The following is a 26,248-nucleotide window of genomic DNA, read 5'->3' as shown; positions in this document are numbered from 1 at the left end:
GTCCATTCTCTACTACGGAAGGTTCCTGAAATAATGCGAGCGTAAGGAAAGGAACAGCCACCACCTGAAGCCGTTTCCTAAGCCTTGTTGGGCTAGTGCCCTCAGAGGCCTCAGCAACAGGACCTGCACGCTGGGCTGATTTCAAAGCAGCAAGTGTGGCGTAAGGCAGAGTGCTCCAGAGCCGCAGGAACAGCGGCGATGCTGATCCAGCTCCGCAACAAGCTACACAAATCATCTGCTGCTGGCACCTGGCTCTATCATTAAGAACAAAACCCACAGCAAACAAGAAAAAAGAAATAATGACAGATTCTCTCTTAAAAAAAAAAAAAGAGACCCACACACACAAAAAAGCAACCGTTTGACTTGTTCTCATCTCTTCTGATTTCTAGACAACTCAATCTTCCTCAAAGTCAGCCTTTTCTTGAACAAAGGGCTTTTGTCCCAGAAAGCTCGCAGGTGTCTGCTTTAGATAGACCGGGTCTACTTTAGACCTAGTGGGCAAGTGAATTCAAAACCCGAGATGCCACCACGCTTTTTATCAACGTTGTCTTGAGCTTGGCCATTTTGCTGTTCAATAAATCACACGGCAGCAGTGTTGGCTAGCACAGAGCTTTTGTCTCAGGGTAGGCATACCATAACCCAGACAGGGGTTTAACACACAAATCCAACACATTCAGCCTTACCTAGAAGCGAGTCAGAGACCAGTCCCTAGCGCACAGAGGCCTGGCCACTCACACCATGAGATTCAACCCGACAATTAGCTGCCGCCTTTACCTGAGGTTACGGGGTGACTTTTGAGAGTAGCTCCAGGGCTGTGACCTGAGATCAAACTGGAAAAGCAGAGCCCGCGATCCTAAGCTCAACGCAAAGTTCAGGAGGAACTGAAAGGAGTGGGCACTCGTGCTAGCGTGTTCTCAGCCCAGCCAGGAGGCCCCTGGCACCAGACTTACCTCTCAGCACAGGACAGAAATGCGAGTGACAGAAAGGGGAACGGGCACCCTGGGCACAGCTGTGCCATTCCCACAAGGCTTCGGAATTGCAGCTCTTTCCCTTCTTGTCCCTTATCACCCGCAGCAGCGGTGTCACTCCTCTGACTGGTTGATGCCAGTGGGCAGCAGGAACGAGTAGGAAGCCTGCTTCTCCAGCCTGATTCCACAGACCAGTTCTGCAGGGACCTAGGTGTATGATGTACAAGACACTTCCATGCATGTTGATGGAAGGCAAAATATAAGCCATAGACGATCAACTGTTTTCTGAACGTTTTATCATCTTCAGAGGCTTTGCCTGGTGAAATGATCTCTAATTTACTACTCCAAATAACCATATTCGTGTTCCACAGCTGTCAGTTGCGCATTCTTCAAAACACCCTAAGAAGCCTGCCAGATATTGGAAGATGGAAAAAAGTGTCTCCCATCATCAAGCCTTTCCAAAAATACAGATATATCAAGTTCAGAGAAAACCAAAATGTCAAGAGCAACTTAGCTTTCAAGTTCCCTTTAAAGCCCTTCATCAAATCCTAAAGCCACTAACAAGTGGACTAAATGCTCTCCCTTCCTTTGGCAGATGCGTAATTGAGGTTTGCTCTTAAAATAAGGTAAAAATAAACAAACATTATTAGAGGGAATTCATTCCTGGAGAGCTTTTACAGCTGAACATTTATCGGTGTATGGAAGATGTTACATAAAGTGCTTTTTAATCAAAATCCCGTTGATCACCAGCCACAATTTTCCAACCCTCTGAGCACTCCTCTCCGGATCTCTGTGGTTACACTTTCAACTTCAGCCTTTTTGAGCATTCGTCTTTTGGTCTTGGTGCAAGTAAGAAGAACAGTGATAGGGGACTTCATATAGATTCATGCCAGGCTCTGCTCCCACTCCAGATATAAAAATACATGAGATGAACTGAAAACCTCATGCACTTTAGGTCAAAATAGAACAAATTCACTGCTGTAAAGACATTTACAGAAAAAATACTCCACACAGCTCTAGTTTGGAAACATTAACAGTTCTGTATAGTAGTCTAAGGACTTGTACACGCTTATTTTTCCTTGACCGTCAATGGGTGAACATACACACGTGTGCATATCACAGGCCTTCCCGCTGCTGCTGACAATAATACATAAACTAATTGCTGTTTGCTAATGCCTTTTACTTAGTTAATCTAGTCACACATTTTGTTTTAGGGTAATACAAAAATCCCACTTCTGACATTAAAAAGAGATTAAAATATAAAGTGTTGGCTTTCCAAACCAGTGACAACAATGACTTAAATATCTAATCCCATTAATTCCTAACAATGATCAGGGTTTAGTACTGCTATTGCGCTGAAGTGTCAAACAAAGAGATATGAGGGCTGTCTATCCTACGCATTCACACAGTGCACACTGCTGTCTCTAGATGAAGGGGAACTCCGTGAGAAGGTCTGAAAGTGTTCTTTAAAGGCTTTAAAGCTTGTTTTTGTCCTGGATGCACCTCGCTAGACCACGAGCTGTGCATGTACGTAACCTGCACGTTGCTGAACATCAGAAATTGTTAAGAGCAGAAGCAGCACCAGCTTCTGCCTAGGACATCGGTATGTCATCAGCCATAAGACCCCGCTCTTTTGCGCCTATAGCCTTTATTTGAGGCAGAGCAGTCATTTTTAGAAAGCTACTGCTTCTTAATCCATTCCAGCGAATGAAAATAATTCATTCACTGGTAAATGGTTTTAGGAATTCTCTTTAAAACTTGCTATTTATTTCTGGCTGGAGTTTACCCAGCTTCAGCTTCCATTCCTTTGACTCTCGTTACACCTTTGTCTTCTATATAGCATCTGTCATGCCAGTATGGATTCACCATCTTAATTAAAGCACTAAAATTCAATATAATGATTCTGTATCAGAATGCCATCAGAGCTGCATCAAAATTATCACATGCACATAATGCTGCAACACATTGAGGTTCCTTCGGCTCGTCAAGAGTTTTCAAGGAAGAAAGAAAAAAAAAATTCTGCAAGGGGAACAAGTTTGATCAGAAATAAAGATTCCCATACCCTGGGTGTCACCCCCGTTTTAGTGTATTCTGTACAGAATGAATATCCAGTATAGATTTTTTTTTTTATATATGAAAGGTAAAACAAAGAGAGCTGCTCTAAAACTTGCAACCTATATTCTGTACACAGTTGTGTCCCATTTGGTTTGCAGAACTACTCAATATATAGGAAAATACGCAATTAAGAGCTTTAAAAAAATATTTGTTAGAAAACACGTCTATTAAATCCATTGTGCTAAGCAGGGGGCTTTTTTTCCATAAGCACTTGCCGAAAGAGGAGAGACAGAGAGAGACAGAACTGCATACTCATTTGGTAGAAGTGGCACATACAGGTCACCCTGTCCAGACTAAAATACAGTCGGTGGGTTCAATACTTGCAGGATCTCCTCCATGCAGAAGGAATTGGCGGACGCCCTAGATCGGGGAGCACACTTTAAATCTTTCTGTAAGACCCAGTTTAAGGACTCAAAACTCCATAGCGACTTTTGTAGCATCAGTCTCTATTGGAAGTTAACACCTCTTTGACAGGCAGAAAGGGGAGTGTGAAATGGTGTCTAATTCAGAAAAATCACACTGCACTAGTGGGTTGTTAGCCACACTGTGCAGAAGATGTAGAAAAGTGCTTGTATTTATTCATCTACAAAGATCCAACAGCTTCTGCTTAAGAGAGAACAGTTTTTTTCCCCGCAGTGGCTCTCCCACACTTCTGGATCCATGGAGCCACACCATTTAAGGATATAATTCCCAGTACCATAAATGCTCCGTATGAAGAAACCGATGGAAGTTTGAATATCTGAAAGTCCTAAGTGCCTGAGAGATAACGCATACTAGCCGACACAGAAACAGGACAGGACCTTGAAACACACTCATTTTACTTAATATATTTTTTTTCAAAGCCCAGAATACCACATGTAAATGTAAAGAAATCACGGTGACACTGAAATAGGTGTGCAATTCCTCAGTCTTACAGTCTTTTTGTTTTCAAATTTAACAGTTAATTTTTTACATCAGTCATTTGAGCAGATGATAAGTGGGAAGGGATTTTAGTCATAAAAACTATCATTTGTAAAGGCCTCATTTAAATATGCCTTAATTAGCATTTTCATAACTGAGTTATCAGGTTTCCATTAAACTCTGAAATTCTCACTTCTGTTCCCACTGGACAGATGTCCACATTGCAAAAATAAAAACTGTACAAAATCTTACAACACTATAGTTGGCAGTAGCTGGAAAACAGTCTGAGAAGAGAGAACGAACAGAAAGAGCCAATCTTGCCCAACCCTCTTCTGCACTGACTCCAACCATTAAGAGGGTGCGAGAAAGTTTGTACTACTGGTAAATACGTCTGCTTGAGCTAGCAAAAGGCAGAACTCCTGTCCCTTTTTCCAGTCAATGTGATATCTTCAATTTGTACCATGTTAAAGAAAAGGAAATAAACAGAAACTCTAAAAGAGTTACAGAATGTCTTAAACTTTTTTTTTTTCCTCCAGATTATATCACATTTAAGCAATGAAGATGACATTCCTGGGCAGTCTTGGAATGATACAGATCTGGCACGCGTTATGGAACTGCTCCTTCCCAAGGCAGGAAAGCACTGAACTTACTTCCTTCATTGGAACTAAAAACGCTTAGAAAAAATTCCATAAACATAACATCCAAACCCTTTCTAGTCCAAAATTCAAAAGGAATAATCTACAGGCAACCTAAAATCAAAAGCCTAAATACATATAACAATAGTTAACAAGTACATAAACAACCTTTTTCTTCTTTAGAGCTAAAGTACAGAGAATAATCAGCTATAATCTTCGCTTTTGAAAATGCAAGATTTATACTGCACAAAATACTTAAAAAAAATAAATACAAGAAGGCCTCAAAATACATTTTCTCCACTCAACAAAGAGAAAATACCAAGCTAAGTCAGGACACTGCAGTATTATTTGCAGCAATCATGATAAGTCAATTTTGGCTTAAATCATGATTGTTATAAACACTCACAAAACATATTATTTACCAGATGGCAATCTTACTCAAGCAAATACATCAAACTTATGTTTCATTATTATCAAATAAGGATGAACTTGCCACTGGGATAACCTCCAGTAGTCAAACAAACGCTCCTCCGTAAAACGAGCTCTCTGGTTTCTGTGCTGGGAGAGGCACGCGATGTAACGCGCCTCACTGCTACCTTTTACTACGCTGCCAAAACTCTTTTTTTTTTTTTTTTTTTTTTAAAAAAAACATATACACCTTAGTTTCCTTATAAAGTTGAATCCTTCACAAATGGAGGAAAGAGCATCAGAAAATGGCAGATGTTGTTTTGTAAGCGTACTTCGGATCAAATGTGACTCTGGGCTCTAACGCCGTGACCTGACTGAGGCAAGCAGCAGGATGCCGAGGTTTTAATGAAAATGCAACGTTGCCTTCAGCCATGACACGCTATAGAAGACGTAAGCGCTAAGACACCATGGACTGAATTAATTATGTACATTGAGGCATATACAGACATATTTATGGGTTGGCTACAGCGTAGGAAACTGTGCCTGACTGTGAGAAGACCTGGCTGCTAATGCTGACTCTGCCGTTGATTTGCTGTGTGACCCGAGGCAATTCACTAAAGCCAAAATCTTTGACCTTAGGCACCTTATTCATATTTAAACCCTTAAACACTGACCTGATTTCCTAGGTGTTGAATGCTCATCACCCCCACTGAAGTTACAGGTGACTATATGTGTATTAATACAGGAAGCTAAATTTAGGTTTCTATTTGAAAAATTCAGCCATGCCTACTCTTGTCTGAATGGCGAATGTTCACCCATGAATCAAATTTACTAGTGCTTCAGAAAAGAAAAACTCACGTCAAGAAAACGCCGAGAGATAACAGAAAAGGCAAAGGGTCTGCATTTCTTGTTACAGAACATACTCGTGTGCAAAACATAGCTATATAAATACATATACATACACATCTCTAGCTATATGGAAAGACAGGCGTAAGGAAACTACCTGTTCTTTTTAAAAAAGTAGAGTCTTTATTGGTTAAAAAATAATTAAGGAAACAAAATAAAGTAGACGATTAAATGCTTGCTGCACTATAGAACACATTACACGCCACGAGCAAAGCATATTCCTGTAGTGAGACACTTTAGATGCTGTGCCGATAACAACAACATTTCCTGCCTGACGGTTGTCAGGAGCGATACAGCGTGCTGCAGAGCTTTATTTTAGCTGCAAGAAAACTTCAGAAAACAGAAGTCACAGGTGCATTAGTGTATTGCAGTGAGCTACTTGGCCTGGAATCAGGCCTGTGCTGAAATCCAAGCACTGGACTACATTCGACTCAAAAAAGTCAATACAGAACTCCCACTGACTTCACTGGTAACTAAATAAATAAATCAATCAATCACCCCAGTGTTTCTGCCAAGCCCTGAGTAACAGTGATTCTACAGAGGCAACAACGTATGAAATAGGTTTTCTTCTCTTTTTCAAGTACTAAACTCTACAGAGGAAACAACGTCCACTCTCCTGCTTTTCATAAAGCACCTACCATTTATAATGCAGCAGTAGCCTGCAGTTACTTTCTGCACACCCCCCCCCCCCCCCATTTTGAAGAAATTATGAGAAGTAGGAGGTAACATTCAACAGAACATTTAGGACACAGAAAAGTGCAGTGAAAATCCCACGAGGGGTCACAAGGAGGACAGAGCAAAGCTGTAGTTTGCCTTCTTTTTCCCCTTGAATTTCTTCCCAGACTCTTCTGGTATCTGATTAATAACAGGGATGAAGACAAAACCAGGAGGTAGTGACTTAACTCTCTTCTCAGCTGGATGAAATTCTTTCAGCAAATTATTATCTCTGGGCTCCGCGTTGCCCCTTTTTGCAGCACGACATGGAAATAAGGAATGTCTTCTCGGGAAGCGAGAGCTCCCATGCTGGGAAGCAGAGTGCAGAAGACGTCTTAACAAGGAGGTGGACCGGGGTTTCCCTACAAGTTGTAGGGATGAGCCAGCCGAAGGGAACCGGCCGTGCCTCCCCCACAGCTCACCAGACAAACCTTTCGCTTCCCTTTGGGCCCCTGCCTTTCTCCTCTGAGCATTGCCCTGTGCGCAGAAGCCAGGCTGCAGATGAAATGTATATTTTAAGATCAATTAATTCTTATCGTCTACCGTGTGTTTTAAAAAGGCATTTTACCACAGTCCCATACTTAATACAGAAATATCATCAAGTAATGAAGACTCCAGTTCAGGGATTCCATGCTTTTAATAACATTTATCAAGCAACTATCCAGACACCTTGGCTTCCATTTTAAGATGTACCAGCGCCTCTCGAGAGATCAGGCAATCACGGAGTTATAAAGACACCCTAAGGACGTTGTCTAAAATAGTCATTACATATAATTTTTAATCCAAGTATTCACAGTTATAAGTTTAATAGGCATTAAAGAAAAAATAAAAATGAAATATTTTTACTCCTATGGAGAATTAAAACGCGAACTCCTCGTTTCCTCCTATTTCCACGTCCCCCCTCCTGTTCAGACTCGGTCCTGAAGACACAGTACTAGAGTCCTCGACAGGTTCCCCGCAGCCCTCTGGGAACACACCACCAGTCTCCACCCACTTTCCACAGTGTTTCCAACCAACAACAGAAGTACTTCTGGCAAAATAAAATATTGACTCTTTAAAAGGAAGGACAACACAATAGTCTGATGCCTGCTCTGCCATGCAGCTGGTAGTCCCCTGAAGCAAGCAGGGTTGTGCAGTGGGGCTCGGTATACACAAACCAGTGGGACTATGTAAACACTAAGCGCGTGGGATGGTGGAAAGGAAAAACAGCAAGGCCATCATCTTAGTTCAGTCTCTCTAAAGTTATCCTGTCACCTTTAAGCTCTTTCCATGGCCTAGAGGTACCCCTGAACGAACTGTATCTTTAAAACCTCAATATTCATTTGAGCACTGAAACTGTCATCACATCACTATTCAAATTCCATTGTGAAATGAACTCACAACTTTGATTTCTCTCTGTTATGCTCCTCTTTGATTAAGAGTTGCTCAAGCTGAAGATATGCTCAGCAAGAAAAATTAACTAAAGTGACTTGCATTATTTATCAACACTAGTTCGGATGTACATTAATCATATGCTATAAGTGGCACCACTACAGAAAATAAAATTAAAAGTAAGATTTTCCTTGTTAGAAGAAAAAAGTTTACCTTGTGTTGTCACCTCTGTATGATATTTGCCTTCTGCAACTAACTGGTTTGTGTCAACTTCTATCACACAGAGTAAGACTGATGTCAATAGAGCGACAGCTGCTTTGCGTGTCTGTATGTCAAAAGAGTACCACATCTAAAGTTTTGGGCCAGCTTCCGCTATCTTCAACGACACACAAACCAGACTTAATGCACTTGTGGCCCTTGTCAACTTTCAAAGGGCTTTATTTATCTTTAATTTGACGAATTGCCATAGAGAGATATATTCACATCATCTACCTTAGCAGGAGTTGGTCTCCTGTGTAATCAATAAAAATAAGTAGGGCCCCAGTTGGGCACTCTGAAGACTCCTGGGGGTGCTCTAGTGACTTTTGTAAACAGCTCAGATCCTGACTTTACGTACTTATCTTAGTTGCCCAAATGAGACAGTGCGAACAAGCCATATTGCGCAGCAATCTTCTCCAGTAATTTCCAAACTCTCTAAAAACGTACGTTTCTTTTAAGATTTAAGAAAGCAACTTTGTTGTCACAACCTGATAAATAATTAATGGTCATGGAAGGTCTCTCAGTAGCAGCATTTACATATTTCACACAAGCTGCAGCACCAACAATAGAAATACCACATACTAATTCACAATGGCCCTTTGCCATTTTGTAGCTGGAGTTTAGTAGGAAACAGTGCAAAAAAACATTAAAATAAAAGACAAGATTGACAAGTTAGAGTCAAAACAACCTTATTCTGACAAATATAGGAGTACGTAACTTTTTTATTTTTAACTTTTGAACTGATGTGATAGTCAAGGTCATATAGGGCAACGTGGACAAACTCTCAGATATTCCTACAAGCTAACAGCATGTAAACAGACTTAGAAGATGATTAAAGACCGCTAGGATAAAAAAAAAAAAGGCAGCACCACCACAAAAAAACCCACCAAACTGTGTTTTTACCTTTGAGAAAATTTTACACAGTGGGACAGTAACATTAATTACTCAAAATTTAAGTAGCATGAAAATAAAAAAATAGATAGAGTCTAGTGCCAGAATGCAGGTGGCAGCTTAATCAACCATATGCATATTAGCAGATTTCACTGTCAAGATTATGACCATTTAAAGGCATTTGCAACCCCTGACATCCACTGCTTCGTGCAAAAGATAAAGCGTTGGAGCCCTGTGCCCACGGAGTAGAGAGTGGCTGGTCTCACAGTAGAACGGAGCCTGCCTTTAGGACTCTGTCCTAGAATAAAGAATTCCTCCAGTGCCATGGCTAACGCTTAAAAAGTCTTGCTTCTCCATGGAAGCAGGGATCATCTTTGGGAGTGGTTATAAACCCTTTTTCTTGAGATGAGTTCTCTCCTTTTTTAGCTGCTGTTTTCTTGCTTCACCCAAGGATCTGGCTAGCTAAGCTTCCAGGGCTGAAAACATGCATGTTCAAAGAGACAATGAGTGCTCGCCGTATATGCACTTCGACACCTGCAATGCCACCACCACCACAACAAACAGCTGGGACATACTTCTTGATCTGCACGTGCAACATCAGTGACTTACCTCATCATATATTTTCACCATGTCATCATACTTTGTCATCATGTATCACCGTGTATGACACCTAATCATACATTTCACAAACACGACGTATAAAAACGACATAATCTCTTTCACCAGATTCAACTGTAGTCATTTCAGGAAAATAAAAATATTATGCTTGTCCTGTAGTAGAGATGAGTCACATATAAAGAACAAACTCTACCAGAACTTGTTTGATGGGGCAGAAGTTAAAGTTCTCCCAGATTTTTACATATGCTTACGTGTATCTATCTAGGTGCTATATCCTTTAGGTCATGTCAGTTTGGAAAGAAACCTATAGCCTCAGAGATTTGCATTTCGAGGAGGAAAAAACTGTTCTAGATGCTGAGTCTGAGCACTAGGAAAAAAGAATGATCATCTTTCTCGGCACCAACACAAGTTTCTGATTTGAGCAGGTGTTTAGTATTAGTGTCTCCTCACCCTAAAACAAAGGGCAAGGCAGATGAATCCTGTGAATTAAGTAGTAAAACCATGTGGCATCTTTTATAGCAGACAGGAAATTCTTAAGGGGAAAGAAATGATGTCAGGTAGCACTGCTCAAGAGGAATGTAGTGACCTCTCTGCATAAATACATTTCAGGTCACGCCGGCTTCTTGCTTCTGTCATATTTTCTATCTTTCCACACCTTCAACTAGATAGCAAGTAGTGTCTCCACTCTAAACGTCCCAAGGTCTCTCTTTCTGTCAGAAAAAGACTGCCAAGCCCTACCTCGAGTGCAGTGTTGAAACAACGCCTGGCAGCTGGAGCTGCGGCCAACAAGCTGGCACACGGCTTCAAATCCCACTCCCTCCAGTCATACCATCTCCCAACACAATGAACCAGTTGCCAAGCTTCCCTGCAATAAAAGATGCCCCTTCCTCTCCAATGCGCCTTGCACCGGCTAAGAAGAAAGGTGCTGTGCATCTTGTAACGCAAAATTTTCCTCCGAGGGTAAAGCAAAGCCCAAGCGGTGGGATTGGGCTACCCGCGGAGGCTGCTAATTGCCAGCCCCTCTCCCAGCCACAGCTAATTCCCTGCCTTTTCTACAGCTCTTCTGCAAAATCTCAGCAACTGTCTTCTGAGTCGGCACTGTATCCTTCAAACAGCTTGGCCTGTAAGGCCACCACAATCTGTCGCAAACTCAAGATACAACATTCTAACAACAAAATTCTTTGTCTCCAGCTTTTGCCAATGGGAACAAATGGCAGTACTTGATTTATCAGGTATTCTTAGACATGGCCTCCTGTTATGGATCTGCGCAGAACCTAATGTGGTTTTGAGCTTAAGAGATAACTTTGAGTGAAAGTATATCTTCACTAAAGTAACCTTAATAACCCTAAAATAATTAGTGGTTCGTCAGGCTTTTGAGGGAGAATATTCTTCTCACCAAAAAATGGGTAAGTGTTTCAGCAAGACCACTATTTCCAAAGACAGCAGCTATTTTGTTGTATGATTTTGGTTTGGTTTAGATCAGCAAACAATTACTATTTAACAAAATAAACAACTGAAAACAAAAGTAAAATATTTCACATTACATTAATGGTAGAAAAGGGGCATTTCTGCAAGGTTTCTAGATTTTTCTAACGAGGAAAGAAGTAAAAAAGAATATTCTCACCAACATCCTGAAAAGGCTGACACCCTCTTACACTTAGAGAATTAAGTATTTAGATTTTTTTTGCCGAATGAAATATTTACAATTTTTAATATTTAAATATTTATTAAATATTTTTTTAATTTATACATCAAAAGTCCACCATTCAGAGAAACACTGGCACTAAAATAAGAACACCACTTTAGCGTCCCGAAGTTTTTTGTTGATATTTATTGGTGTAGATATATGGCATTAGGCTAGCTCAGCAAATGAAGACTTACAGTCTAGAAGTCTGAGGTTTCAAAAGCTCTACGAAAATGTGCAAGGACAATGTTTTTAATATAGGAGAAAGTTAAATAAAATATATCATCATTTTTTACTGCTATCTCAACCGTAATTGCACTGAAATTCTTCTTATCACCTCAATAACAAACAGTATCTTATCATGTAAATGCTTCTACGTGACAATTAAGATCTCTGTTTGCCTTCACGTAAATTTAGAGTTGCCTTTAATAAAACAGAATAAAACTAAGAGATGGCAAGTATCATCTCTTAACTACCAAGCATGCTTACACAAAACTATACAGGATTAGCTTGCCTGGCAGTTTTAAAGCTACAATCTGGACTTTGGCAACTTTTTGGCACTGAAATAAAATGAAAGCCAAGAAGATTACAGCTGGCAGTGTCATTTTAATAGCAAGTTTGCTGAACAGCATTCCAGAGAGTGCAGCTTCACCTGATATAAACCCCTGGATGGGGGAGACTGCTAGCTCGCTGCCCGAGGACTGCCAAGGACCCAGAGGCCGCCTACTGCCAGGAGCGGCAGCATTTTAACCCCCTGCTTGGCTCCCGAAAGCAAGTGCCGCAGCATTTTAACCCCCTGCTTGGCTCCCGAAAGCAAGTGCCGCAGCATTTTAACCCACTGCTTGGCCCCCGAAAGCAAGTGCCGACCGCAGCAGCGGCAGAACAAGGGGCGAGCTCTCTCCTGCTGCCGGGGCTCATGTGGGAATGGGCTGGGATGGAGAGCCTGGGAACTACCCGTGCTGTTGGGAGACCTCTGCCTTCCTACTGCTGCGAGAAGCGCCTGGACTGGCTTTTCTCCTTGAGCAAATTCCAACAGATTCACCTCAGCATGCTGTAAGCATAGGAAAAGCCATTTTTCTGCTCAGGTCAGAAAGCAGCACAAATTCAACGGGCAGACGGATCAAGGAGGCAAAGGGAGAGCACAGACGGGCCGACTGCTGCATCTTCTGGTGGCACCCGGCACAGACCCTTCTCGGTCGCATCCGAAAGCTCTGGCAAAACTTCTGCTCCCTTGAATTCTGCCTCTATTTTGGACTTGTGCTTTAAAAGTAAAATTCAGCACTGACAGCACATTGCTGGCTGATTTATAGAACAGTTGGTACAACTTACCAAACAGGGTTACAGTGCTTTAGATTTAGGGCCAAATTTTGTTCTTATAAAACTATTCATCATATCCCCAAACGCTCTCGGAAAGGAACTCCATCCAGCAGTGCCCAAAAGTAGAAGGATGGCAGCAGCTTCCAGGCTCGCCTCGCAGGAGGCTTCGCAAAGCAGAAGATGGGGAAGAAACATAACTTCATCTACAGTCCCCTTCCCACAGCTCTGAACTGAAACTCTCTGCCCAAATCGCGGCTTTCTATAATCTCTCTCCAGTCTTTAACACGCACAGGCAGCGGGGCAAGAAATAACAAACAATATACACAGTGAGAGAAGAATTAAAAAAAGAACACCGTGTAAGTGGGACAGAAGGAACTAGTCCTCCCAGCCCACTGCTTGGCCTTAGAACGAGCACAGAGACCGAGTTCTTATTTGAATCTATGCTGGATGAAGAAAACGGAACTATTTTTTGAAAGGCAAGTCTACACAAGCTTATAAAATGCTTTCTTAGAAAGAGTTACATGAGCAATAGACCTAAGAAGTCTGAATTTCCATATTTCAAAAACTATGTATTTTCATCGCTATCCCCAAGAAGTGCAAAGGAAAAAAAGAAGAAAAAGCAGCAACGGATAATGCATAATTCAGAGTCAGAAGTATTAGCCCTTGCCAACTGGCCAGCTACAGGAATCTCTCCAGTGGTTTATTCAGAATTTCCTCAAGTGAAAGAAGACGTTTTGTTAAAAATGACACCTTAGGAATGCATATATAATCCCTCTCTGACTTCCATGTCATGTTTCCTCAGTTTACTTCAAGTCAAAATACATTTTTTCCCTTGCTCCGAGCCCTGTGGGGTCAGCCCCGCTAATGAAAATCAAGCTGTCTTTTTTCTGCTATCAACAATAGTCAGATAACAAACTACAGGTTCTGAACTTGGCATGTTTATTGTTGCTGCTGATGTATAAGCCGATAGCAGACAGCTTCATTTGCTCTAAGCTGGGCTGACCCTACCGAGAGCGAACGGGAAAAAAAAAACTTTTCGTTTTGACTAGTAGTACAAGAGTTGAGCAAACATGACATGACACGGATGTCAGAGTGCATAACAGAACTGCAGGAACTACAGCGATATCAAGAGAATATATAGAAATGTTAAAATTTATGTAACTAACCTTTGGAATAGGGTTTATGATCTTTCACGTTTTAATTACAGATATTAATACGCTGATCGGAGATAAATAAAAACTGAAAGAAAACCAGGAAAGATGCCTACACCAAAACCAGCGTTTGTTTGGGGTTTTCCTCTTTTATGTAACTTGCAAAGCATACCTTTAAAGCTTTATAGCACATGGCGCAAACTACATGACAATGGGAATAAAATAACACGCAACTGCTGTAATTGGCATGCACCAGGATATGTAGAATAGCGTGGGGGTTACTGTAGGTGACCCATAAAACGGCAGCACATCCGTAACATTTTTAGAACCTCACTGAAACAACTGTGCAATTACAGAACTTTCAACTGCAAGCAGGGTTTAACGTTATCATGTAACAGCATGAAATTACACAGAAATTACAGTTTAGCGTTGTTGCTAGTTTGCAGCCGATCAGGAGGCCCGTACCATGCCCTCCAGTGGGAAAAACTGGTGCCATGGCTAATTATAAAACAAAAAATTGGCAGTGCCCTGAGGTATCGCTCCACTGTCGCTTTGGTTCCCTGCTCCGAGCAGCCAGGACCAGCAATCCATCACCTTTGCATATGCACTGCCATCCGCAGAGAAATCTGGGCTCCCACCGAGCAGCCAGCAGGTCTGTGCCTACTTGGGCTGAAGCAGCTTTGCGCTTTCGGGCTAAAAGGGCAGACTTCCAACTTCCTGCCCGCGCCCAAAGAAGTCAGAGTGCAGGAAAAGGACCAAAGGAAAATAATGAGAAACGTCTTCCTTCCCATATTCATGTGACTGCAAAAAATAACAATCAAAGTAGAAATATAAATGTCTGGTTCCAGCGAGTCAACCTAGCAAAGGATCACGTATTAGAGACTTATATCTATATTAATTTGAAAGTATTGCCTCTAATGAATACTACCACTCATACTTCCTCTGATACGAACCGGATAATAAGGTGCATAATCTTTAGGAAGAATTGACTTTGACTACAGTCACACGAGCTAGGATGCATAGTTTCACAAAAAGAAGATACTTCACCAAGACACTTCAAGAAAACACGCAATTACAGTTTAGAAAGAATATTAAACTGCTGTGTGTGTACACAGGAACAAGGACAGGAGCTTCTGAGAAAAGATGGATGTACGTGAGTGTGAATCTAGGCATACGCAAGCCTTCTAGGAAGATAAGGTTTGTAGGGTGGGGCAATATCTGGTTTTAGACATACAAAATATAATTGATTTTACATAGGATAAGAATAGGATTTTTTAATTTGAAGAATTCAATTTCCTTCTCTCCAATTTTAGCATTCCTCATTCAAAACAAAAAAACTCCTACAAAAAGTCCAAAACATTGCCGTTCTTTGGAGTATATCCATTCACAAAACATCCACTAAAATCAATCGAAATGTGCGTTATGGAGGCGCTCCTGCACAGGATTTGACATAAACGCTGCCTTGGACACCCCGACTACACAGAACGCGCACCAGCATGGGGAAAAGAAATACTCATCTGTGAAGGACTGTCACAACTCAGCGACTTAACTCCTCTAAATATAGAGTGCCAAAGATCTGGTGGGGTCATTTATCCATGCTATCATTTAATTTTAAAATAACTGATAGTTATTTTGAATATTTTTATGATAGTCTTGGACTTCCTCCAAGTGCAACATGGCGATTTTTTTTTTGTAGGAAGATTTGCAGGGAATTATAAGACACTCTTAAATGAGGGGCAACGAGAGGCCCTGTACTTAGAAAAAAAGGTGGGAGAGAACCTCTTAAAACCAGTTTGTTTGTTGGTAACTTGTATATATGATGAATTAGTGCAGGAATAACAAAAGAAACGTGCATTGTATGCTCCAGTTCTTATAAATTATGATGAATTGCCTCTTGCTTTCTATGACTGCCAAAAAAACATTATTTTTGACTTTGTTCACAGTCAGAACTGAGAGCACATGACTCACCCATATAAGGTGGCAAACATTTAAATTTTATCGGTGATGTTTTCTCAAACAATAAAATCATTCTAGGGGCTCCAACTCTCCACTTTCAGCACATGCTGGCTTCTTGTTTTCTTCTACCTGTTGAGGAAAACAAAATTAAAGTGCTGCCATCTCTTGCTCAGAAGCTCCTTGTTCTTCAAGGTCTTCTTTCTCCCGACCCAAGCCACCCCTGCCGGGGAAGTTCTCAGCAGGGTGTGCTGATCCATCTGACAAGCTTTATGCCTAACAACAAGCCACAGCGACCTTGACTAGTGAGGCCAGAGCTTCAGTGCCTTTCCCATAGGGTGCCCCAAGTGCCTCGGAAAGGAGAGTGGCATTCTGCCCCTTGCCCAGCACGGCACGAGGACTCCCTTTAGACTGCTGCCGGGGCTCGCTCGGAGCCCACGCAGAGAGGCGCTTGGTCAGGAGTGGCTGAGTCAACCCTCAGGTTGTCAAATTCAAAGCCAACTGATACCTGTACGTGTTGGAGTACGCATTAGCGACACTGGGATTTCAGCACTAGGTCAGAGTAAGTCATTACCAGCCCCAAAACGCTCATTCGCAACTGTTCTGAGGACAGATTTTGCCTGGATTATTCTTGTTCATTTTCTCATCCTCTACTAGGAAAAGTGAGCAGAGCTTTTTGACTCTCTAAGTTAGCTTGACTTAAGGTAAACCTCTTGTAAACTCACCTCAAACTTAAAGGAGTCAAAGAGATACTAATTTGTTACCTGAATTTTAATTTTTTTCTCCTCCCAAACCGAGGAACACTCACAGCAACAGTGTTCAATGCAAATAACATCCATACTATGCTTTGAATACCAAATTCAAATATTTTTCATGTCATGTTGAGTGCTATTTAAAAAGCATAGAGTAAAATTTTCTTCATCCTCTTGTATTCTAACCCCCCAAAGAAGAAAGGTTTCTACATTGCTTGCTTTTCCATCACAGTGTGGCTAAGCATTTAACACAGGAATTCAGCCTCTAGGATAAAAGTTGTAACAAATCCTGCATGAGAAAATTGTGAGTTATAATGTAAGCACTTTGTAAAACAAACTGTAAACTTCATAAACATGCGATATAAACATTACACAGAGGATGATATATGCAACACACTTGCAAAAAAATATCTTTGCAGTTCTGGAACAGCGTACGCCGGAGACAGCTTGACTATGATCTATCTTTTATGGAGCCACATTTTCTTGTATAAAATGACTTTTGAACACGGCTTGTTTTTATTAAAAAAAAGTGTTTAGTGGGATAAGGGCAGTGTATGTAGAATGACCTGCCCCACAGAAACATGTTCCACCCCCAGAAAATTAAATAAATGTGCTTATCGAGCAGCCAGCCTCTTCAGCTCTCGCAGTCCCCCGTACCAGTTTAAAGTGCCTTGGTGGGCAGAGCTGGAAGTAGGGGCGAAGCAACTCACAGGAGCAAAAAACCACAAATCTGCCAACAAACATGCTGCCCTGGAACACCTGCAACGAGGTACAAAGGACACGGCTAACAATTCAGTCACCGTAAAACCACCACTAGCAACTTTACAATGAGAATTGCCTAAATGTGAAAAAAGACGAAACAAGAAGAAACTCAGGCAAATTCGCCCGGCTCCAGCTGTCAGAGGATTGCAGTAACCTTTTTAATACTTCGGTGAGGATTTCACTGTCACTTCATTCAGACTCAGTGAACGCTCTCAGGATACACATTACAGCGCTATCTGCTGAAGTGTTAGCATTGCTTTAAAAGCATAAACGGCAGGGATTTGCTGTTTTTCAGCAAGTATCACCATGGTGAAACTCTGTCTAGGAATGCCGCTAACACCGGCGCGGCTGGCGTAATGCTTTACCTTGTGCTGTCACCGGATCCCGTAGTTAGGTCAGGATCAGGCAGAATTGCTGCCAGGAGGTCAGAGCAACGCGTCTTGCAACACTAATTCAACATCGATGCCAATGTGTACAAAAGAGGGAGGGAGCTTGGCAGCAATACACCAGGCTGGTACTGCTCAGTGGCCGGGGGAACAAAGCGGAATTCACCCGGATGCAAATACTGAAGCAGGGGAACATATTTCTGCCCTTCAAATGAGTCAGCCTTCTCTCCCGTCGAGTTGCGAGGAGTCCAAGGGGGAAAGCTGAACTTTGTAAATCACCCTTCACTGAGCTAAACCCCTCTCAATCTAAATTTGGCAGATGATCTGACCTGGTCAATCCCATGACACGCTCACGGCACTTGATATCTATTTCTAGTAAATACACATCTTTGCAGAGTCTATTGAGAAGGGAAAGAGCCCATCCATTTCTGTCATGAAGAGAAAACGTTCAAAAATAAGAAGGAGCAACGAGACATTCCTTCATCCAGCTTTGCAACTGTGCTGCTTCACCTTACTGTTGCAACTGTCTAATAATTTCATGTTTCTAAGGTTTATAAATGTGCTGCAAATGGAGTAAATGCCATTGCTCCAGAGAGCGAGCTGTGGAGCACACTTACAGACTGGATGAGACACCACTGCTCTTCATCCCACCCCCAGGCTTCGGCACTGGCCAAACACTTCTCAAACACTTCGGCAGAAAAATCCCCCAGTGGGCGATTGTGGCTCACGGGGAAAGTTTCTTTTCAACTTGTAGAAGTCATAGATTTTAACTAAGCGCTAATTCTCCGAGTATGTTGCCAATACTGCTGCACATACCTCTTCTCCCCTCGCTCCATATCCTCTTTTCCAACCTCATTTGGAAAGGAGTCTTTTAAATCCTCCAAACGTACAACCCTTCCTTAGCTGTTTTTCACCCTCATTACACGTGCAGACCTCCACTGAAGCCAGTGGGCTTCTTGTGTCTAAAGGAGTTTCATTTGGTGCTCTTAAAGCATAGCAAAGCAAAGAGTTGAAAATTTTAAATCTTGCATTTTTGCAGATACTGTTTTAAAACATTATATGTCCTTCTTATGATTCGGTGAGCTCTAAACTGTTGTTATTTATTTAAAAAACAAAAAAAAGGATAGTTGCCTTTCTAAGGGCACTATACCATTCTTTTAAATAGGAGAGGAAAAATACACATTCAGGCAACACAACAAAACACATCTTTTAAACATCCACTAATTCAAGCAGCATACTGCATGTTACATCTGATGTGGCAGTTGTTATGGAAACTACGCGTTTTGATTGAGTAGCAGAATAAATACCCACCTAAAACCAGCATGATGGGCCAGTGCATAAATTAAGTACTCTTGACTAAAATTACCTATATTTTTATAGTATTAACATTTTTTTTTGCTCTAACATTGCACGATGAAATATGATTTTTCCCGGTAAACATTTTCCTAGCACTTTCTCTCCGTCCTATTTTTTTTAGTTATACTACAAGATGTAAGAGATAGATCCTGCACCAAAAATGTAAGCCAATTTTTATCAGCGTGGTACTTCTAATTGATATTAAGTCACTACTGAAAAACACAATGAAAGTAAATACAGAATTTAATCTCACCTACACTTTGCTATTCCAGCTTTATATCTGCGATGGAGAGTAAATTAAAAATTGCCACCTCCCTCCCTCACAAAAGCCCTGCACAGCTGTGGGGTTGTCTCCCCTCACGCGCACCACAGCTTTGTACGGCAGCGAGGCGAGGGGGGCTTCTCGCTTTTACCAGCGGGGTCTAATAAGCACCAAAGTTCAGAAGGCAGGAAGAAAGAGCTACTTAATTGTTTTCATCACAGAATACATTCTGGTGTAAGGCAGTTGCCGATTCCTGCAGACAATACCATCACTGTACATCTTAATATCAACATTTCAGTCCTTGCCCACTTTCCAACGTGATTAAGAGGCAGGTTGCATAACTTTTGAAATAAACCATATTGACTTCTGTTTTCCCCGTGCACATTTCTCCACGGAACGCTGTGCCAAGCCAGAAAGTATGAGCGCAACAGGCAGACATATCACAAACTTCACCATAATGGGCACGCGCTCACCCATTGGATCAACATCTTTCAATTTATTAGCATGACAAAGGACACAATTATTTTGGATATGCCTGAATGCAATTTTCATTAACTTTGCAATGATTTATTAACAAAAGTGTCAGGAATGTAATAAAAGCAGCAGGACTCCTCAAAATGCCAAAATAAAAAAAATAAAAAAATAATAATAAAAAAAAAAGAATAATACAGCAGAATTTCCAAACATGCCTTGCAGCATCAGGTCAATAAGGTTGCTCGATTCTATCAAAAGCATCACCATGGTGAGTGAACTCTGCAATTAACAAAGAGTAAGCAGAAAAAATGCTAATATCTCATTTGAATGTAATTATGCACAGATTACTGTTCACTGGAACAAGGAAAGGGATTTTAATTGTCACCCGAAGTTACGTGTAAACCCAGGATTCTAGTTAACTTTTTGTTCAGGAGAGTTTATACAAGACTAAAAATGAAGAGTTCACAAATTCTTGTGTTCGGTGACTTTGTAAAACGCCTGTGCTGACTTCCTATCAAGTAGGCAACTTCCTAGAGTCCTTTCTGTAACATCCCTCCACGTATGTTGGCAAGGTTAGTTTGTAATAAGTTTCACCGTCGTTTGCATTTTAATACTATTTGATCTCATTTACATGTTTAAATTTGTTCCTGTAATAAAATTCATTAGTATGTTTATCATAACCACATAATGAATATAGCCCTTATGTAAAATAAAAAATTGAAAGTACATTAGAGACATTACAAGCTGTTTGAAATTACTGTGCTTTGCATATTATACCTTATTAATTAAATTATAAATTATTTATTTATGTATTTCTTTAATCAGGGGCAAGCACTAGAACAATATTATATTAGTATAAGAAACACAACGCAACTCAAAGCTCATTCACACGCGCAGCAGTTTTACATACGCAGGAGCACGGATTCATTTTGCCACGGGATGGCAAATGCCATTCCCCCTGCTGCGCGTGGGGGGATAGGAAATAGCTGTTTAAAGGGCAGGGAGGGGAAAGGGTTTCTTGCGCAAGTTAAAACTTTACTCGTTAAGATAGTATCTCCTTTGCTTTCCCTTCTTAGCAGAATAATTAAATCAGATATGCAGATGGAACTGAAGAATAAATCATTCATTATTCAGGCTAATGCCACACTCCCATTATTAGAGTCCACTGATTTTAAAAAATAAACAAATGGGAAAAAAAGAATTAGAATTTTTCTTTCAGTTTTTGCAGTGGTTTCTGAAGTTCAGCAGGCAAAATTTAGCATTTTATAATCGTGGAGAATGTTAGGGATATATCACAAGAGCAGCAAGACGGTCGTTTGAGTTCATATTCTTTTTAACTAAGCCGTTATAAAGAAAAATTAATCCACTGATGTGCAACATTATTACTTTAAGAAAAATAGAGTTTATCAAAAAGAATTAATAGTTGGAAGAAAATTATTAGGTATTAAAAACAAAACTCACAAGGTTACAGAAAAATGAGATTGGTATATTTAAAAGGTCAGTGGAATCTCTAGAAAATATTAGGGTACGAAGAAAGTGAAAGAAATTTAAAAAGAAGCCAAGAATAAAATTACCAAATGCATAATTGAGATGGAAGATGGGTACAGACCTCGTTCCCAGTCTGCTACCAAGAACCGTGGTTCAGTTTGAATTTCAACCCCACCAAGAGCCCTGAGCTCTCCCGTTGTGTGATGCACCAGTGAAGCGGCCTGAACGGCCACCAAAGGATGTGCAGCTTTGGCGCGGGGCTGCTTGGTTTGTTCATTTCAGTCTGAATCCCGAAGAGCATCTGGTACCATGAGTAAAAAAGCCTTAAAAACGTGTATGTGCACACACACGCACACAGACGGTAAATCAGAACAGTTGCAAAAGCTGAAGTTTTCAAGAAACAGTGAAGATTCTTGAAGAAAGTCTGAACGTTCTGTAGCTGCAAGCAGTGGCGCTCAATAAAAAGAAAGGAGACATTCAGGGAAAAAAAAAAAATCTTTTGAACTCAAGTTCTGAAGCACAAATGTTTTAAATTGTTTTCAGTGAGATAGGAAAGGCTAAGACTAGGAAATGGTACTACCAAACCTGAAGAATTACTGCATTCCCAGCAGGAAAAAACCCAAATCAAACAGGAAAGAGAGGCATACATCAAAAATGAGAGAGAGAGAGAGAGAGAGAGACTCAAAGTCAAGCAAGAGGAGCACAAAGCTCAGCCTGTGGTCTGATAATACAGCTGAGACAAAGCCTAAACTTTCGAGGCAACGGATTAGTTCAGTAGACAAGCGTTTAAAACAAGCCATTGACTGAACAAAACATAGGCTTAGGACACTGAGTCCATACCAGTGGCTCAGATGAGGCTATGAATAATGAATACTGCTGCAGCGTAATTTATACCCCTGGGGAAGTTCCTCTTCTCCAACAGAAGCTGCAAATTGCTCTGGGAATCAGAAAGATGAGAAGGACCGAGAGCAGAGATGCACTTATTTTTACCCCATCGTGGCCAAAGAGAACTCTTCATTTCTGCCTACACCAGAGGAGATTCAAATATTTGTTAGCATACGTGTGTGTCCATGAGTAAAAAAGAAAGTTACTTTCATCCAGCAGGAAGAGGAGGAATACTGCTGATGGGGCTGATGCCACGTGCTGCCACACTAAAGAACTGCCCCACAAGTTTCTAAGAAGTGGCCTCAGGAAAAGCGTGGAGCCATTGCTGTACATTCAGTGTTCCCTCGGGAGACACTTCTTCATAGACAGCTATCTTAAGTCATGGTCTGTATCTACAACATTTCATCAGGAAACACGCTTTTAATGAATAATAGAAATTGCAGTCTACCTGAAAGATGCTGTCATTTTGGGTCACACAGTAGAAGACAAGGGGCCCGAGGAAGCTTTAGAAAGTGAAAGTTTTGTTGGTCTAAAAATAATCAGACACAAGTGTAAATTCCATTTAAAAAAAGGTCTCGGGGAAAAAAAAAAAACCAAAAACAACACCACACAACAAAACAACCCCCTCCCCCCCGGAAAAAACCCCCAAACCCACCAAACCAAACCATGGAGGTTTCCTGTAGCGAGGCTGTGCTCATACTGCCATTCCCCCCAGCCCAGAAGCACGCTGAGATTCTTGCTAAACACAAACTAGGTTGGGAAATTAACTCCTGTTTGAGGGGCCTGGAAGCATTATTTGTGCAAAGGGTATTTTGACGGATTTGGACTTCTGCAAGACACCCTTGGGCAGCACCAGGACTTTGCCGATCAGCTGGTGCAATCTTTGGTGCCTAAAGCATGATCAGATCCAAGCTCTCAGGCCTTCCGCCAAGTCCTTAGGATTCCTAGTCTCCCAATGGTCCCAGAGGACATAGGGAGAAAAGAGCCAGGCCAGTGGGCTGCTGGCTGAGGGTCCTGCTCCCTTCCTCTCGTGGCATTGCTGTGTCACCCTGCCTGTCCCCACTCTCCTTTCTTCCCCATGTGGGCTTCCACAGATGTCTCGTGGGCATATGGAAAACTCTTTACGTGTCTGAGAAAGAAAAGAGATATTCAAGAACCTGCCTTGGGTCACTGTAACAGAAGGGTAAAATTGACAGTACATCTACTTCTGTGGCTGGGCTGCAGTGTAGAGCTCTAACAAACGAATAAAAACTATCTCATCTGAGCAACGTGGGGCTGAGCACAGGCTTTTCTACCATGCTTTGAAAAAATGTTAACGCAGGTAGACAAATACCGAGGAACAATAGATGAAATCTTCCACTTCTAAATGTGAAGGGCAGAAGGGACATCTCACCTGCCCTTTTGCCCAAGAGGCTTCATTATATATCAGTCTCAATGGATTAAGACAGTGCTGAATTCAAGGGTTTGGAGTTATCAGAATAAATGAATTTATCACTGATTCTCAGTATTACTGAGAATTCAGAGTTCAACAGCAAGTCTAAGCAAAAATGCAAGGCACTTCAAACCCTCACTGAAACTTGTTGGCAAACTTCATAGGTTGATTAAAATGTTTATTTGGTTTGGGTTGGATTTTTTTTTTTTTTTTAATTTGATGGGAAAAAGGAGGTGGGGCAACATATCTTAAAGATGATATCCTCACAGACCAGGCAACTGGTGCAGTATTTTGGAAAAGGCATCCCTTTTAAGCTAAAACCTGAATAAAAGACCACAGAGATGTCAGAATTTATTTAGAGATCACGTGCTCTGAGCAAAGTAATGGAGATCAGTCCGGCCCACTTCATTTGGGCTCTAAGTTAAAAGGCCCATTTGTCTTTAGCAGTAACCTATCGAACAATCCGAAGACGTATAGACATTCCTCTCAAATTTAGCCAAACAGAACAAAGCACATTTAAATAATACTTTTATTAGCATTTCATCATAACCACATGCGAAACTATGGTATGACATACAGCGGTGGTTTGAAAAAGGAACAAAAATCCCAGCCAAAAGAACATCATACCATAACTAAGAATTTGGGGATTTCCCTAACATTTCCTGGAATTTCCCAATAGCCTGGATAACATGACCTTACGCCAGACAGAACACTAGCAGGCTTTGCGCAAGCAACAGGCAGGGTGCTAGTGCCCAGTGAAAGCTTGACACTGCGATTTAACTCTAACCTTGGCAACGACATCCAACAGGAGATTTTCTTTTCCTGCCACTGAAAGCGTTCGGCCTGCTCTCACCAAGTTACAACAGCATTCTCAAGGCCAAATTCTCTGTCAGATACATGATTCCCCAAACAAGCCAGTTCAACTCGTTGACCTGCTTTCCTCCTCCTTCTCCCGATCCATCATACTGTATAAAATTAATTTTAAAATAGGATTCCTCTAGACATTAGATAACAGCTTATTAATACCTTAAGCCATGTCAGGATTAAAAAGAAAAAAAGATAGATAAGCATTGATAAAATTACTCTATTTCAGTCAGGAAAAACATGCTTCACGTTAAGAAAATCTACTCATTAATTATCCTGAAGATGATGGAGCTGGGAGGAATACATCTGGAAAAGATATTATTTGCATAGTCAAAAAAGGATACAAATATAGACTGGCCCAAAGTTAAGATTTTTCAGTAAAAATGATTGCACAGAGAGTGAAATGTTTTGAAGTATTAAAACGAGTGAGAAAAAAAACCCCTAGATGTTTGCTCCTAATTACATTCCTCTACTTTAGCCAGCACGCAACTATTTGAATGGGCTGCTTCAGACTATCCTTACCTAAGTATTCTATCAAGAGAAGGAAGAGCTCAATTTTCTAGCACTGGGAATGGCAAAAATATATAATTATTTTCTTCAAAGTCCATGGCAAAAGTCAGAAAGTCGTTTCCTTTCCCAAACAATTTAAATTCACAAACTATTTCCTGAAAATTTATATCATGGAAAAATATGGGAAGAGACGTCTAAAGTGAACGTTATTCCAAATCCTGCTTCTTTTCTAACATGAAATATATTCTTCATCCAAAAAAGACTGTGATGGTACAGACAGATCCTTTGAAATCACGCTATAATATTCACGTTCACCTCCCACCATTGGAAACTTGTCTAGTTCTAAAAGCATTTTAAGAAACTCAGGGCACTGTTTTCACAAGGTCCTAGCAGCCTTACGAGTATAAGCTATAAACAGCAGTTCCCCCAAGTAGCGCAGAGGATTTTTTTAGCGAACCTCTGTTACGGCAATACATCACGAGACCGAACCGCAGCCTGTCTTCGGCACCAAGCTACGCTCTCGGGAGGAGTCCCAGGCTCCCTCTCGCACACGTATCTGAATCCTCTGCTTCACTGCGTGGCACCAGTGCTACTTGCAAACGTGCAGCAAGTACACCATGCATTCACATCAGTAGGAACAACAAAATAATAACAATCACATGTAAAGCCCTAAGCCAAACACTGCCTTTCCCTGCTCCAGCAGCCAGGGTGGCACAGTTGCACTTGGATGTCAGCAGTCCCTGCTGCCAATGGACTCACCTCAGTTTACGCCAAACTCAGAGCAATGAGAAAATGGAAAAGCCTAAAGTTCTTCTTCATTTTCCTTCCCAAACGTTATACCACTTGACTGCTACAAGTGACGACACAGTGAGATACTGAAGCTAATGGCATATAGTAATCAAAAAAAAGAACATACACAGCCGTTCAGGGTTTGCATCTCTGCCGACCCCTGCCTGCACACACGCATTTCTGCACGCACAGGGACTGTTGGCTTCGCAACGGGAGCGCTCATACTGACAAATTCAAAATACGCAATACTTGAAAAGTTTGTCCAGTATGAACATTAAGGGAATCATGACACAGTTTCCTGAGATGAAATTCACGACAGTAAACCTGCACCATGAGCTCCTTTAAACCAAACCACGGTTCCTCCTAGCTCCTATTGGCAGGAGCACTGAGTTCAAGGTG

This window comes from Rissa tridactyla, chromosome 3 (genome assembly GCF_028500815.1).
Source record: "Rissa tridactyla isolate bRisTri1 chromosome 3, bRisTri1.patW.cur.20221130, whole genome shotgun sequence".
Lineage (NCBI taxonomy): Eukaryota > Metazoa > Chordata > Aves > Charadriiformes > Laridae > Rissa > Rissa tridactyla.
Note: the sequence above shows the minus strand (reverse complement) of the source record.